The sequence below is a fragment of the Olea europaea genome, chromosome 12 (assembly GCF_002742605.1).
Source record: "Olea europaea var. sylvestris chromosome 12, O_europaea_v1, whole genome shotgun sequence".
Taxonomy (NCBI): domain Eukaryota; kingdom Viridiplantae; phylum Streptophyta; class Magnoliopsida; order Lamiales; family Oleaceae; genus Olea; species Olea europaea.
In genome coordinates this window covers 8,629,234-8,642,084 of record NC_036248.1, presented here as the reverse complement: position 1 = coordinate 8,642,084, position 12,851 = coordinate 8,629,234, and positions in this window count along the sequence as shown.

The following is a 12,851-nucleotide window of genomic DNA, read 5'->3' as shown; positions in this document are numbered from 1 at the left end:
AATGATTTTGATTTTAACTACCTAATTTTTTTTTTTTTTTTTTTATAAGTAGTCCATTTTTGCTTTTAAAACAAGTGAGCCCAAAAAGTTTTTCCAATCCATGATCGTCAACTTGAGATTTTCTTATCTTTTGGATAGATTCACAAGAAACCGAGCCAATTTCTACACAGGCCTGATCTCCTGTCCTCAATGGACAAGATAAAAAACTTCTCACTTTTTGATGTGGTAAGAAAATCTTACTTATGGTTATTTCCGTTTTAAATAAGGATAAGTAGGGTCCTCTTACCACATCTGAAATTTTTTTATCCTATCCACAGACAATAGGAGATCAATTTCAAATTTCTGTAATGCGTAAACACTTTTACTCAATTGATACCAATATAAAAATTGGACTAGCCCTACTGGTTTGACTTGAAAAGCCAAAATTTTGGATAAGACCGGTTCATTTACATGGAAAAGCTGGAAATTTAAAATTTGATAAGATAATCAAGGAATCGGTCAATGACCCCAATTCACATGATGTAACTAGTAGCCATGATATGTAAAATTATCACATAAATTGGTAAATGTTTAATATGGTACTCAACTGCAAGATTATGTGAAGGATCTTTCCAGAAATTAAAAACTGAAATCGAATATGAGTCTTTCTTCTTCTTCTTCCTTCCGTTTTTTTTTTTTTTTTTTTTTTTATAAAAAAAATCAGCCTCTTCACCAATGAAAATTGTGTAAGTGAAGTTGATTCATAGTACCTACGAAAAATCTATTGTTTTTTTCTAATACAAGAAATCATAATCTTTTTTTTCAAGCAATCGTATCTTTAGGAACTCGTTGATTTAATGAGTATGACATCTCTTTGCAATTCATTTCTAAAAACAGTTCATTAAGGAAAAAAATGTCTACAACAATGAAAAAGGTTTGCGCCTCGAAATTATGATAAATATAGATTTTCTAAATATTTGAATGACTTAATTAGGTATATGTAATTTAAATATTATTCTCATCAATTTTTGGAGAATTCTTTTTCCTGGAAATAAAGATCAATAGGGCGAAAAAGTCAAGTCCTCCGTTTTTGTCTTTTACACAAGGAGTTATAACCTTTTTCCAAGTCATCGGTATTGATATGAACTCATTGATTTAACACGTATGACATTTATTTTCTCATCTATTTGCAATTCATTTCTAAGAGCAATTTAAAAAGAAAAATTGCCTAAATTAGAAGAAGGAATTTCTTCTAACCAGAGAACTACTATAAGAAAGGTCTGAAGATATTCCGTGCCTCAAAATTTGCTGAATAGTATTTTTTTAGTTTTTTGGCCCTTATTTGGGATTAAAAATCAGGTTTTGATAAAAGTTGAAGAAATGTATGATTAAAAAGTTGTGAATCCATAAAATATGTTGTTGAAATTAATATTTTATTTTAAATAGGGTCTTGAGTGACATAATTAGAGTGTCAAATCATGGTAAAAGAAAATATATATCATTTAAATATTATCTTTAATGCATTTGATTATTTAATCAAAAAATTTATGATGTTAAAATGTCACACAAATATCATTTGAATCATCTTTTCAATTGTCATAGGGTTGAAAAGCACTATTAATCACTCACTTATGGGGAAGTTTTATGTGGTCACTGACGTTTACTTTTTGTTTTGGTGTAGTCTCACGTTTAAATTCTATCGGTGTTTTTTTATTTTTTATTTTTCTCTCCCTCAAAAGAAATGTAAGATATGGTGATAATTTTAAATCGAATGACAACTGACAATACAAAATGCACATTTCTGTATGACATACATTGGCGCTGATCCTTAGACATGGATAACTCCAGGCCATAAACTATAGAAAAAACTGCAAAACATGACAGATTATTATCAAATTACAAAGTTCAAATCAAAGTCAAACAAATCGGATAGAAAAGTTATCGACCGGATATTGCTGGAGTGAGCAATCCATCTCCAATGACCATACTAGTGCCAAGAAGAAACGTAAATTGTTGATTTGGAAGAAGGCTAACTTCACCCTTGAGCAATTATCTTTTCGCTCGAGAGGGTGTTCAAATTTATAGGTAAAGGCTAACTTTATGATGCCTGCATATGAAGGAATAGAGAGCAAAAGTGCCCCCTACAGCAATCTCAAATTAGGGACTACCAATGGATGACTAACAACAAAGAGAATTATCCATTCGTATCTTACCCTCTCCATTGTCATCCACTTTGTTTGGTCTAAACGTGTAATTTGCAATTCTGTAAACAAAATGGCATAATTATATATTTGTAAAAGTCAGGGACTCGATTAAACAATGTTGTAAAAGTCAGGGACTTAGGGTGTAATTTTACAAAGTTAGATAGGTTCGACCAAGGTTCGAGCTTGAAGATGAATTCAAGAATGCCGTGCCAAATCGCCCTGCCATCGCCCGAGCGTAAAAAGCAGAACCATCATTGCTCACTTTTCGCCCCAATCTTACTCGAGCGAAGTCATGTCACTTGCTTTTCGCTGACTTGTCGCTCAAGCAATAGTGTTATCCGAAAAATCCTAATTCGCATTTTTCGAGATTTTTACATGACCCAAGACACATATTGACCCCAAGTATAAATTGCAGAAATTTGGGACGCTAATAGGAAGATTGTCACTTTGTGCTTTCACATCAACACATTTTCATAACATCTTTGAGTCATCCAAGAGAGAGCTTCAAGGGATTGAATCAAACTTATTGGTCTTGTGATCCGAAAATCTATTCTTTGGGAAAAACATCAAGGTTCTCGAAGACAAAACACTGTGTCTTCCTTAAATCAGTTAAGGAAGTGACTCTCTCATTGGGGGATTGAGAGAAGTGGATTGAGGCACAGTTACAAGTACAAGAACAGACAGTTCCCGGTGTTCCACTTGGAGAGATGTTCAGTACAGACTAGGAGGCTGTAGGAGAAAGTAGATTGGATTGCAGGATGTAGATCAGGAGTTTTAGCACTGGAGGTGTTTACTGTAGTAGATCGTAAGGGTAGGGCAGCTGGTCTTAACGAATACATGATAGACGTATCATTGTATGCTCTGAATTGTCAATAATCGAGGTAACTGGCTTGATTTCGGAGTTTTTTCCCACGTTGGGTTTCTCCGTCAACAACTTTGGTATTCTTTATTGTTTTTATTGCTTTCCAAATTATACCTGCGACATTTAAACTTAGGACAAATTGAGTTATATGATAAATCACCTAGACAATAAATTAAAGTGATTTGTTACTCTAGTTAACTTAATTCCGCACGTAAGGTTGAATTGGATAATTGATTAGAGCATAAACTTGATAAATCCTAAAAATTGTAGTAGTATTAGATCGTTCTGGATTCTTTCAAGTGGTATCAAAGCATCACTAGGTGTTCTAGAATTTTCACACTCAAAGTGCGATAAAGACGTATTTGAATAAAGGTCTAGAAAACAAAAGAAAGAACCCCAAAAATCTCTACATTTGTTTGAGTGTGATGAATGTCCTCTGTAAATGTGTGTGAGAAAGGAGGAGTAGAAGAGAAGTTGGGATGGCGTGGGCGCCACATGGGCACCTAGACGCCCGATTCATCTATATATATATTGCTGTTTTCCTCCTTCATGGAAGAACCCGATTTTTGAGAGAAAAATAGAGAGAGCGTATGATAGAATTTAACAAGTAAGAGGTTGTTCTTCTTGGGTATAAATTCAAAGCTATTTTTCTTTCTTGGGGATTAACTTGAGGTTTGTTCAAGTAATCCAAATCCATTGTTCTTCATTTATATTGAAAATCATTTCTTCCCCAATTTCTTATCTCTCAAGTGGTTTGGGATTTTTCACATTGCAAGTTATCTTTTTTGGGCATTCTTGGGAGTGTTGTTTTCCCAACAATGTGCTATTGTATATATAGAGAGGTGAAATGCTAAGGTCTCCATATACAACCCCAAGACTCTGATACGCTAAAAGCAGAGTGGTCTTCCAAGAATCCTTCTAAGCCCCCGTTTGAACCCCATTATTTTTCATTACATTAAATTAAATTTTTCTCTCTCCTTCTTTTAACCACACAATTTTCAATAAAATAATATTACACGTAAATCAAAAAAATTTCAACCACTCATTTTTAAAAAAAATACTATTCATCTCATTATAATCTACAAATAATGGGGTTCAAACGGCCCCTAAATAACTCATTAACGATCAATATTTGAAGAGTGTAGCCCAAATAAGAACGTACAAGGGAAACTTTAAAGTAAAGTACACTTTACTAACAAACACTGCATATAATGGCAAGTTGGACCCATAATTGTTGTAAATAAATAACAAGAACTATGAACTAAAAATCTTTGAAGTGCCCCAGCAACTCCCATAGTCAAGATCCATGGTTCTTGAACGTTAATCTTTGTTCAAAATTGCAGGTAATTGTAATAATTTACTGTAGATCATCAAAGAAGCAGTTATACGAAATTACCCCAAAATAATAATAATAATAATAAATGAAGAGATAATACAAGAATACACCAAATGATAGCCTAATAGCTCTAATTTCAAACCAAAAATATGTAAAAAGCAACAACCATTGCCTACTTACTAAACCCATGTGCCATGGTCACGACTTCCTCATTTTCAATGAGATGACATCTGTAATCTTAAGAACATTAAATGAGGCCTCAAAGTCATCTTTATCAAAATCATTAACAAAATGTGAGCGCCAAATTAATTGAAACTCATCCATTTGCTACACCTTCTTCCCTTTTTGTGGTTGAAAATAAGGAAAATTTCACGATTCTTCGGTGACTATTTGCCTTTAATATAAGCAAGGAAAAACCCATCCAATACAGACAAAGATATCTCGAAACCCACAAAAATTTTTACAGTTTACACAAAAATCGGTGGTGACAATTCTAAATTTTTCCATAGACAACAAAATACATTAGGCAAGAAAACCAAGATCACATGATTCAACGACTGGGGCATTCCCACCAACTTGAGCCCACAGGAATAAAGGCAAATTTAAGGTCCTCCAAACCCATTCTCTTCGACCATACCCCTATACATATATGCATACAAATAGATAATACGCATATATATGTCCTAATATTTTGCTTAATTTTACACTTCGCTTGAAGATTGAGCCAAATTCCGACCAATTTGAAGAAATGGGAACACACACTGACGCGTATACACAAATTTTGTTAAAAAAATGTATAAGATAAAAAGAATAACACTACTTCCTTTAAAAGCTGACAATGGGTAGCTCAAGATATGAATACATGGCTCTGATTTCACCTAAAACTAATTCAACCATGGCTCAATAAGGACCTCGAAAGCATTCTAAATAAAACTAATTGGCAACACTTACCAGGTCTAAAGGCAAATACGAATACAAATTCTGTGAAGGCCTTGAAATTGTGAAAGATAAAAGGTAGAGGAATGTATGTTAGTGCATGAGACGTCGATTGCATTGAAGTCATTGATTTTGAGTATATAGGAGCATTACACTTCGATATCCGACATTGTTAGTTCCAGCTTATATCCAAATGGCTCCAAATACATCGATGACTAGTTTCCTCTGTAAACTCATTACATTGGGTATTTTGTTGCATTGATTGACATCTCGGATTTTATGGACGAATTTAGTGGTATTGAGTCCTTTACTTGTAAAATAAGAATTGGAAGTGGTACGCCCCCCGGGGCATAGCCTAGTGGTGCAAAAGACAAGAGTGATGTTATCTCACGCCTTGCTGACAACCGCAGTGTGGGGGTTCGATTCCTGAAATATAGAATTGGACTCCTTGTAGGCGCAGTGTACAGACAGCTCTTGTTCCTTACCCTGTTGGGGCACATCCTGCGATTTACCTCTCTCACAAAGTTTTAGGGGCGGGCGATGGGAACCCTCAAGGTTAGAGTTCAACCTTTAAAAATTGGAAGTGGTACTCGTGGACCTGGTTGAACCGACGTGCACCATGCACAGTGTTATTTGTTCATTTGTGATGATACAAGGAAAAAATATCATCTTGCCCTGTAGCTTTATTGGGAACAGTTCAAGACACATAAAAAAGTTAACTAATCAAGAACTTGTTATTTTCGTAGATTAGATGGTCTTGCAGGAAGAGAAGCAATGTGATGTTCTGTGTTGTCAGAGAGTTTATTGTTGCACCTGCAAGAAATTACAACCCAAATGCCTCCAACCAATTGAAGGAGAAATGAAAGAGTACTATAGCCATTGTCAAGGCACTAATCATACAGTGGATAAGCGTTTTCACCTTAATCATACAGTGGATAAGCGTTTTCACCTTCATGGATTTCCACCAGGTTATAAACACCACAAGAAGAATGAAGGCGCTCATTCAAGATGTTAATGTACAGCCTAAAGCAAATTTAGCATCAGAAACCACTTATTTGTTTATCGTTTAATCATAAACAGGATATGTCACTTTTTTTATTATAGATAGTGGAGACATGGACCACATTACCAATGCACAAACTTCACTACAAAATTTCTCTAAACCTATTAATTCTAGTGTTTTAATGCTCAATGGAACCAGCTGGTGGACTCCACTGCTGGACATGAGCTCTTGAATTTCATGGATGCATACTCAGGGTACAATCAATCACAGACCGAAGATTGTATTGTTATAAGGTGATGCCCTTCGAATTGAAAAATGCTGGAGCTACCTATCACAGGTTGGTCAATATGATGTTTGCCAAGCTCATTGGCAAAATTATGGAAGTCTACATGGACGACATGCTAGTTAAAAGCCTCCAGGCGAAAGAACACGTAAGTCACCTCGACTAGACTTTTCAGATTCTTAGGAAATATAAAATGAAGTTGAACCCTCTGAAGTGCACCTTGGGGGTAGCCTCGGGTCAATTTCTAGGATATATCGTGAACCAAAGAGGAATTGAGGCAAATTCGAAGAAGATAAGGGCCTTATTGAAAATGAGTTCACTTCAGAGGCTAAACGAGGTCTAAAGCCTCAACGGTCGGACAGCCGCACTCAGCCGCTTTATCTCCAGAGCCACTGACAAGAGCCTGGCCTTCTTCGAAGTCTTGAAACAAGGAAAGAAGTTCCAATGGATGGATGAGTACGAAGAAGCCTTCCAAGCGCTGAAGAAGAACTTAGGAGAGACACCCCTACTATCCAAACCTGAACCACGAGAACAACTGTTGTTGTACTTAGCAGTCTCAGACGAGGCTGTCAGCGAAATCCTTGTCAGAGAAGAAAACACGCATCAACTGTCGGTGTACTATGTTAGCAAGGCACTGCTCCAAGCAGAGATGCGCTACCCAGACATGGAAAAACTTGCATTCTCCTTTGTTACAGCATCAAGGAAGTTGAGACCATACTTCCAGGCCCATTCGACTGAGATTCTCACCAACTTCCCCCTAAAACAAGTGTTACAACGAACATACGTTTTAGGTCGCTTGCTCAAATGGGCAATCGAGCTTAGCTAGTTCGACCTACTGTTCCGACCCCCCATCAAGGACCAAACCCTCGTGAATTTCGTGGCTGAGTTTGCCAAAGCCCTAGAAATGAAAGCGACAATGGAACCAGCCGAGCCCCCAACATGGAACATATTTGTGGATAGATCATCAAGAGAGACTGGTTCCGGAGCAGAAATTGTTTTGGAAAGTCCAGAGGGCCATAAGCTAAACTACGCGGTCAGGTTCGGCTTCAAAGCCTCGAACTATGCTACGAAATATGAGGCTCTCCTAGCGGGCCTTAGACTAGCAAAAGAAATGCAAGTGAAAAAGCTCCTAGCAAGTGGCGACTCGCAGCTTGTGGTGAGTCAGGTCAATGAGAAGTTTGCAGCCAAAGACAGTGGTATGGCTGCGTATCTAAAATTGCTCATGAACATAGTCTCTCACTTTGAGAGATTCGAACTAGTCTAAGTCCCATGCTCTAAAATATCCACGCTGACGCCCTGTCCAAATTGGCCAGCAGCAGGGATTCAGAGTTGCTAAAAATTTTCCCAATTGAGCGTTTACCAAAGCCCTCCATCTCTGGAGGCAACAAGGTACTATGGATCGAGGGCACCCCACTTTGGATGCAACCCATCATAGCCTACCTCAAAAGTCAATCACTGCCGACCTCGAAAAGCGAGACGAAGAAATTGAGAAGAAGGGCTGCTCACTTTGTTCTCCAAGATGATGTGCTGTACAAAAGGGGGTTCGCTCGCCACTTCTCCGATGTGTGGGAGGGGAAGAAGCCGTGTATATACTTATGGAAATCCATGAGGGAGTCTATGGTAACCACTCCGGAGGAACGGTTCTGGCACACAAAGTACTTCGACAAGGCAACTTCTGGCCGACCCTGAAAAGGGACTCTTATCAATTTGTTCAAAAATGTGACAAGTGCCAACGCTTCTCGAGCATTCAAAGGCAGCCTTCTCAAAGCCTTTCCGTGGACACTAGCCCATGGCCATTCGCCAAGTGGGGCATAGACTTTATTGGCCCGCTCCCGAAAGGAAGAGGAAACGCTACTTTTGCCATTGTTGCCATTGACTACTTCATCAAATGGGTCGAAGCTGAACCTCTAGCAAGAATCACTGAAGCAAACACTACAAAGTTCGTCTAGAAACACATCATTTGCAAGTTCGGCATTCCCCACTCTTTAGTGTTTGACAACGGGAGACAGTTTGACAACAAAAAGATGCGAGACTTATGTAATGAGCTGGAAATAAGAAAGGATTTCTCAACGCCTCATCACTCCCAAGCGAATGGGCAAGTTGAGGCAGTGAACAAGGTCATCAAGCATACCTTGAAGAGAAAGCTTAACACCTCAAAAGGGACGTGGGTCGATGAACTTCCCCATGTCCTCTAGGCCATCCGAACGACAAGCCAAACTGCAACGGGTGAAACGCCCTTCTCCATGACCTACGGATCCGAAGCCATGAGTCCTGTTGAGGTGGGTGTCCCCTCTCATCATCGATACTACATTTCAATGAGATTTGCAATGACGAAACTCCAGTGCACGAACTTCACCTCCTTGAAGAAAGGAGGGATTCCTCTCAACTAAAATTGGCGAAGTACCAACAAAAGATGACCCGTTATTATAACTCTAAGGTCAGAAATAGTACTCTTCGTTTGTGGGACCTCGTCCTCAGAAGGGTTTTCCAATAATCGAAACCAACTGGATGTGGATTGTTCGGACCGAACAGGGAAGGTCCATATCGCATCCGCAACGAATCTTGACCCAACACTTATGAGATAAAAGACATGATAGGGAAGGTACTGCCTCATCGATGGAACATTGAGCACTTGATGAAGTACTACCAATGACGTGTGTTCTGATCTGATCTACATTTTGTCCAGTATCGTAGTATGCATGTCTTACTAAGTGTTGAACTACCTTAAAAGATAATGTAAGTTCAAGTTATAATACTTCAATTCTCCGTTATGTTATGAGTCAATCAACTTGTGCCTCAGTTCTTTAGTATTTTATATGGATCTTCTGTCATCGACTTGTTATTATTAAGTAATGTTTAATATTTTGTCACTCATCAAGATACACAATTCAACATAAATGTAAATGAAAGAAGTGTCAATACTTTGGCAAAAAATCTTTTCATTCCATTAATAAGGTTACATGTGGGGCGAAGCCATTACAATGAGAATCCTAATCTATGGGCACTATGGCCTTATCCTCCACTTCCACCACCTCTGGGGAGCCTCCGCAGCTTCCTTGGTAGGTACGATGTCTGGGCGACCCCCGGTAGGTCCATCGAACTCCGCCTCAAGAACAGAAGTGTCCAGTGTAGGATGAACCTCCTTCAGTCGCTCCAGTATCGCCTGGGCATTCCAGGAGGCCCAATAGTTGGCGAAGATATCGTATAAAGGATGCTCCTTGAAGTGGTCAATGAAGTGTTGCACGGCTGACTCACCGACCACCTTCGCCTCAACCTTTAGTGACTCAATCTCCTCCACTTGGGCCTCCACTCTTTACCTTAGCTCAGCCTTCTCTTTGTTTGAGGCCTCCAAAGCCTCCGTAGCCAAACGGTGGTGCTCGCCAAGGGCGGATCCAGCACCTGGCGAGCCAGGGCGGTCGCTCGTGCTGGATCCGCCGAGGAAAATTTTAGTGAAGGTTTGTGTTAAATATTTATCTATATATCTTTTGTGCAAAAGAATAAACAAAGCTGGCATTCAGAATGGTGGTTCTGTCCTTGCCTTTTGGATTAAATGTACAACAGTTCGAATCTCTTGGCCTGCACTACGCATTTTAATTTTTAAACACAATGATAAAATATTAATAAAAGATTGTAACTACCTCCAACAAAGCAAGGGCAGCTCATGTAATTTTTAAACACAATAATAAAATATTAATAAAAGATTGTACTTACCTCCAACAAGGCAACGACTGCTCATGTGGTTGGTTCTTCTTTGTATTTTGTTACAATAAATAATAACTAAACAATTATAATTTTCATTTTCGAAATAATTTCTTTAAAAAATTTATTCACTCAAATTATTATTTCATAATATGTATACTTTTATCATTATGTTTAATCAATTTATTTTATAAAATTCAAATTTGGACAATCTAAGAATTGCTCTTCATTCTTTTAAGAGTTTGAAAAACAATTTTATTTTGGGGGTAAAAAAATAGTTCTAGTTCTAAAAATCATTGTCTTCAAAATTTGATTTTGGTGTTATTTTTTATTTATGACTTATGAATAATGATTTATGTTCGATGAGTTAATTGGCAATTTGGCATTAAAATGAGAATTGCGAATATGTGGTTGGGATAAATAATTTATGTTGTATGAGTCATTGAGTTATGAGTTATAATTTATAATTTATTAGTTTTGGTTTGTCATTTGAGAATTTATGTTTAAGAATTTAGGATAAGTGAAAAAAATCAATTGAGAAGATGTTGGCCTTAATTCAACCATATGTGCTTTGTTTTTTAATCAATTCTAATCGAAAAAAATTGAGGCATTTTTACATATTATTGAATAATTTTTTCAACCAAAACGAAAGCCCATATCTATTTATTCTAATTCCAGTGGTGTATCTAATTTTTTTAGTTCTAGTCCAGACAATTTTTTGAATATTATTTATTAAATATTAATAAGCGATCCTTTTTCGTTATCATGGACGTTGACCATTGACAGTAAATGTTCAACGTTCGCGGTCCGCCCTAGCTGACCTTGAAGCCTAGATTCGTCCCTGGTGCTCGCTGGCATGATCAAGTCGCCTCGTCAAAGCAGCCACCTGGCTCTCCATCTTATGGAGCTCCTTCCGTAGCCTCTCAACATAGAGCTAGCTCTCCCCAACTGGCTCTCCGCCTCAGCAGCATTGGCCCTCGCCTCTCGCACTGCATCCCCATAGTGTAAGCTCTCCAATCGCTTGGCCAAGTCAATATTTTTGGCCTTCAGGTCCTTCACCAAAGCCTCAAGTTGGACACTTGTGCTCAAGGCTCTGGCGAGGCACGCGGTGCTGGCAAAAGCTAGATCCTCCTTAGTGCAAGAAGCAATGTGGTCCCTCCAAGCTTCAGTCCAGTATTTATTATGGGCCACCGCCACAGTTGCTGTCTCAGGGAGAAGAGCCTCCAATACCTCCCCCACGAGCTCCTCCACATTCCGTCCCAGGAAATCTGCCTCTTTTTCAGGGCTAGCCCTCTTCCTCCTCTACTGTTCGAGCTGTTGGGCCAAAGGTGCTGCAGGAATAGGGGCTGGAGCGGTAATGGCCGGGCGAGCCTCTGGCAGAGCAACTGCTCTTTCCTTGATCACCACTCCGGTGGGAATAGTGGTCTGGCGCGTGGCAGTCCTCGCCACATTAGGGCCTTTAAGTTGTTTGCCCCTCCTCAACAGGGAAGCCTTAGCCTCTTTATCTTCCTCCTCAGCAACGGTAGGCCAAAGCTTCTTGCTCACTGCAATCAAGTCCTCCGTCTGCTTCTTATACGCAGAGGAGGTTATCTTCAGTGCCCGAGCTTTAGCCATCATTTTCTGAATGGTTTTGAAGTCGGGCCTCAGAGGCTTCTTCTTGTTAACGTTAACTGAAACATAGCAAAATCAGCAGTATAAACACTTCAACCAAAGACTGGATGTAAACTCTACACTCACCTTAGGAAGCCATTGGATCGTGCTCCACGAAATGGATATTCTTCTTGATTAGCTCGTTGTAGGACCTCCTTTGCAAGAGAAGCTGGTAGACAATGCAGATAGTGTTGAAACCTTTATAGACAACTCAGATCGAGAAAGTGTACCTACATTAAATAAACAAGTTAAATTCCGAACCACAAAGGACAGGTATGCGACTAAATTTGAAGTTTCAGTGCTCACTAAGAGTGGAGTATTTTGTTAGTGTTGTCAGGGGCGCCAGGGGGTCCTCCTCCATCGTATCCCACCTCCTGAAGGCCTAGTACTATGAACTCTTCCAGTCTTTTATGGAGCTCGACAGGTCGAGAACGAATGGAGTGTGGGCCCTTCAGGATGTCAAGTAATACCACCCCTTCTTCTTATCCCTCCGCTGTGACCTTAGGTATGTACAGGGACTGAAAGACAGAAAAAGACATTTCCTCCCTGTAAGACGCCTCCTTCCACAACATCCATAAACCCACCATTTGGCTCCTGGCGTTTCGATTTAACTGTATAGGGGCTAAGCCATACAACCTCAACACATACCTAAAGAAGGGATGGATTGATAGCCTAAGCCCGGCCCTAAGGATGGCTTCGCTAACTGCCACACACCCAGGCCTAGGATAGCAAGCTCGCTCATATGGCCCCGGTAATATGAGATCCACACAATCCGAAATCTTATACTCAGTCCTAAGTCTAACCAGGTCGACCGACTTCAATTTAGAAGGATAGTCGCACACTTCCCATTGGACAGACATATCTATAGGGCTATCGGGTCATCTCCAGATGTTCTACCC